The sequence below is a fragment of the Orussus abietinus genome, unplaced genomic scaffold, assembly GCF_000612105.2.
Source record: "Orussus abietinus isolate OABI.00-Male unplaced genomic scaffold, Oabi_2.0 scaffold37, whole genome shotgun sequence".
NCBI lineage: Eukaryota > Metazoa > Arthropoda > Insecta > Hymenoptera > Orussidae > Orussus > Orussus abietinus.
The window spans coordinates 549,995-554,982 of record NW_019394759.1 but is presented as its reverse complement, the minus strand read 5'-3'; the positions used below and the strand labels follow the sequence as shown (position 1 = coordinate 554,982).

The window sequence follows — 4,988 nt, the reverse complement described above, 5'->3', positions numbered from 1 at the left end:
GAACGTACTTTAATTACAGATATGTATTTACACCTCATTGTGCATAACTACGTTTTAACTTTAAATATGTATTTACAATCCATTTGAATACCGGAAATGGGAGGGCAATTAACGAGAAGTGTAGATCTAATTTACGTTTACAAGTTTAAAGTCCGAGTTCGATACATACCATTTATTTAACATGAAAAAAAAAGTTGACACATGACAAACCTACTTCGTAGTTAATCAAATTCTGTGTTAAAATACTTTACAAAAGACAATGCAATGGGTGACTAAGAATGTGCTTACATGTGCAATAGTCAGAAAATGCGTTGTGCATACAGGATATTTAAAAAACAATGTATAATGTTACAAAAACCATGGCTGAAAGACGGACTGGTTGAATTGCATTTAATGGAATCCCATAAATCACTTTTCGGATTTAGTGAGTGGAGCGAGTCATTGTAGGCACAAAAGGCCGAATTAAAAGTCAGGAGATTCTAGTTGCCTGTGTGCAGGCTGGAGGAAATTCAAAACGTAGGAAAAATCTCAGTTAACGTCACCTTGGACGCATCGACAGTGTTGCTTGGCTAGCGAATATGGCGGTCGTTTGGAGTCATCTTTTCATTCGCGATATACAGGTTTGATCAAGTTAATCGCTTAGGTAAGTAGGTTTGGCATAATCCCTCCGGTCACCTCACCGTCTCATCTCCCTCGTCGTATCGTCTCATTTATTCGGTTCCTTAGGTCCTCAGCCGTAATTTCTTCCTCCCTCCTTCCTTACTTTCGGTCCGCAGTTTATCGGAAATAGCGTAAATAGTGCGTTAATTCTTATTACTTTCTTTATTGTTTACCTTTACCATTATTTAATAGTAATTTAGTAATTAATGCGATAATACCTTAATAAGGCCCAGTAAGGCTGCGTGGGCAAGGAGCTATCCCACAAAATTGAATATACCTTTTTTTTAGCTTTCTCTTGGAAAAATTACTTTTTCATACGCACGTCGTCCTCGTCGTCGGCGTCCCCGTCTTCGTCAATGACTAATTTACGAATCGACCTAGGATCTGCACCACGGACTACGTCGTAATTGAGAAGGCGCGCACGCGACGTCGCTTTTAAAGTCTTCAACGAAACGGTCTTGACACTTATCTTGGAATAGTTTTTAAATATTACTTAGCGATTTATTCGGTACTTACGGAATGTTCGTTTTATACGCGAGGACGCGATATTTATCACTTGGAAAATCATGCCTTTAACCGATCCATTTCTCAGATGGCCTTTTCGCCCGTTTGACACGCTTGCTCCCGTTAAGATAGATTGGAACTTAACAGTTTCTTTCACATTTAATGTGGCAATTGATCCAGAAATCGAGATGGCAATGCAGTTCGCAGGTCGATACGACTTTCAGTGGGTCCGCCACGATTTTTATTGTCCAGTTTTAGGCGCTCGCCGGTAGGCGCGCCTTGGCAGGAGCGCGCGAAATTTAAAATTCGGAACGGAGCAGGAATCTCCGATTTCACCGTTGAATTCTCGTAGGCCAAACAGAGCGATCTACAAAATTTCAACAAATTAATGGACATCCACTGAGACTCCGAGTATTGGCTTTTCGAGAAAAAGAAACGTGATATTCGATAATATTCCTAGTAAATGTCCACTGTCCTTACGCGCGGTCTTACAGGACGTTCCATGCGTAAAGAGAAAAAGCCCTTAATACGTTCAGCCACGAATCGAGAGATTTTTCGTTTCGAAAATTCCCATCAAAGGGAGTTTATCCCCGGTTTGGAAAGTTAAAAGAGAACAAGGTCCCGCCCGTTCCGGTGAAATATCCGTCCAATAGGAAAGCTGGCGCGCCTTGAATTCGTGCCTTCCTTTTTTCCTTTTATTCTCATTATTATTGTCACGTGTTTCTCACCATCTCGTAGAATCGTTCTTTCTCTCCCCGATTGCCACCTTAATTTTCTCCGCGCTTCCATGCTACCTCGCTGGCTTAAGATCGTACGCATGTACAGTGGTTTGGCTTTTATTAATTATCGCTGCCCGCTCTCTCGAGCTCTCTCGGGCTTTCCGCCCGTTTACTTCAATATATTATTAGTTTTGTGTGTATAAGTTAACTAACTTACGGAATGCCCTAAGATTATAGTATAGACTCGTTTTTTCACCGTTTCCAGAGATATCGGGTAATTCAACATGCTTGTAAAATTTTCAAAACTTACGTTACCCTTACCCTTATAAAGTCAATAGTTTTTATAATTCTGTATCTCTTTCGCTCGGCTTCCCCATACTCTCACTCTTTCTCTCTCTCTCATCCACGACTCATTTCGCGCTCCCACGAAACGAGGACCCTTTCATCCTACCATTCTCTCTCTGTCCTTGTACCTCTCCATTCGTTCCTGCTTTCTCTCTCTCTTTCTCTCACGGACGTAATTTCATTCCCTTTCTTACTCCCCCACTCTCGCTGTCTCCCTACTGCTCAACTTTTGAACTGTTCATTAACATCTCGACCATTTTAAACTCGGCGTCCTCTCTCGCGTATTTATATATTTATATATATATATAACCAAATATTTATATCTTGTATTTATAATTATTTATAATAATATTTATATTCATTTATATTTATATATATAGACTTTTTGCATTTTTTCGGAATAATGACCCGGCGACGTTCGTCACGAGCGTCGCTTTAATACTTTCATACGTTTTTTGTTTTCATTCGCATAAAAAACAAGGCAATTAGATTGAGTTGTATTGTTTACAGTTATATCCTTATTTAACGTTAAGTTAATCGCGGTTTTATGGTGGTGGCTGGTAGAGGTGGGGAATGGTGGGGCGATTTTGTCGTATATACAAATATATTACGTGAAGCATCGCCTCCGGATCGGTCGCGTCGTGTCGCGGCGATTGATGATAGTTTTTCACTGCAAAATACGCCAACTGGCGAAATCGTTTACGTTACTATCGGCATTTCACTTTCACGGTAGCAGCGAATGCGTTAAGGAATGAAGGTCGTATTTGGACAAGCCAATTGGTTCTACAAATTGGCTGCGTTCACGGCGCCCCGACGCGGCGATCCTTGCGGCGATGGTATCAAGTACCTCGCAACTAATAAATGAGACTAAGCTCTCCCCTCTATCTGCGTTTTTGCTCATCGGCCGTTTTGTAGAAATCGATTTGAGCGGGTCTCACCCGCGCCTCGTGACCGGACGGTGGCGTGAGCCATTGAAATTTGTTTTACGTAACCTATCTAGACCTCCTATGCGCGAATGCGCGGCCGAATCTTTCCCGCCAAGCGAGCGTTTCGCGAACGTTCGAGACTACTTACCTAGATTAACCTAAATTCGCGATTCGTTCGATCGATCGATCGTCTCGGCGATTTATCTGGGAGTCCACCCTCGCCCTCGCCAACTCCCACCGTCTTTAGTCTATCTGGACAAGTTTCTACTAACCGCCGTTCGTGGAGTTCCCAGACCCGCCATCTTGGAATCCCCTTAACCTGTTAGCTGTCTTTGATGAGTATACTCGTCATGAAAACACACGTTTCAAACAGGTCGACACGGTTAACTGGTTAATTTCTGCCCTTTTGCGCAGACAACGCAGAACGTTTCTTTTCGCTAATCGTTGTCTGCAAAAAATCACTAAGCAAGGTGAGGTGTCGCCGAATTATAGATATGTGTGTCCATAAGGCAATGGTAGTGGAAATTGATGCTAACTTGAAAATTGGAGTAAACGTATCGTCTGGAAGTACCAATCATAGTCGAATATTCCAATCTCTAGCGATAAAGTAACCGCGTATGGTGTTGGATTTTGAGCTAATGCCTTTCTTTTTCTGCAGCAATGAGTCTACGTCGTTCTTTGCCATTCGGGATTTGCAATATGGCGGGTCTGGCAACTTCGTCTATCGTGCATCTACACAAAGTGACACTCGGAAGATCAATCGTTGGCGAATGGCACCGTGACGACCGTTAACAGTGCGATGCATTCGAGCGGAGTGAACGAGTGTCAGGCATTATTTCTCTTTTTATCAACTTTCAAAGGAACCGATCCCAGTGGTACGAAGCCATAAGCGTTAGTGTAAACCCGTACTGTGGGTTCCCCCTGACTCGGTAAATGTTACTTCGATGTTTCGTTAAGGTGGCGAAAATAATAATGACACACGTTGTCCAGACGTTGTCACGACGTTATCAAGTCGTTGTTAAGCCGCTGTCCAACATTTGCGGTGGGTGTCGACGAGGAGGGTCCCATTATTTTTGTTACTTTCGTACAATTTAACTAGTTCCCGAGGCTCCCGAGTCGGATTCGGATTGGCCCAGGCTTCGACCAATGGCAGATCGTCCAGAAATCACCAGGCTCGTTCGATTGGTCGACGACTAGTAACATCGCAATTGGCGGACAAATCCGAATCCGGTCTCGTGCCTCGATCGTCTGCCTTCTTATGAGGTCCTCGAAGATAATTGGACGGAAACGTCGTCCCTTGAGTCTCGTCATCGTGCGAGCCGTTAGTATGAAACCGTTTGCATTTGGGTTTCGCAAACCCTATCGGTGTCAACGCAGCTCGTGCCGACGATCGTTTACACGAGGGCATTAGCTGGCACATCGCGAGGCTCCTCGTAAACGGCTGGAATCCTTCGAATCCAATTCGCCATTCAATCGCATTGCACTATTCGTCCCTTCCTATCCGGAGCCAGTTTACGTGGTCTCATGTTTTAATAATTCCGCGTCGCGTAATCGATCGTCAACACCGGACATAACCTAGACCACCGGTCCTCCTTGGATCATATTAATGAACGTTTACGAGGGATCGTCGACGTATCGTCGACTTTCGTCCTCGTTTTCGCACCTCGGTGTTGTCGCCGTGGCTGCAGCCAATAGTGGTATCCGTGACTCTTACCGACGACCAATCGGAGGCGCCGTTTCTTTCGAGCCCGTTTACAAGCGGCGCTGCTGCTCTCTTCGGACACGTAGTTCCATTATTTGAGAGTCCTCCGCGAAGCCGTGTGCACATAAGGTG

The 4,988-nt window shown here is 44.0% G+C and overlaps 1 long non-coding RNA gene across 1 annotated transcript; it reads right to left on the bottom strand.

The window, feature by feature from the left end:
• Window positions 1-376: 376 nt before the first annotated feature.
• LOC105696271 lies at window positions 377-1,036 on the bottom strand. Its single transcript, XR_001103703.1, has 2 exons — window positions 879-1,036; window positions 377-762 (listed from the first exon to the last, which is right to left on the bottom strand). It is a non-coding gene; the product is annotated as an uncharacterized LOC105696271 (long non-coding RNA).
• Window positions 1,037-4,988: the final 3,952 nt, after the last annotated feature.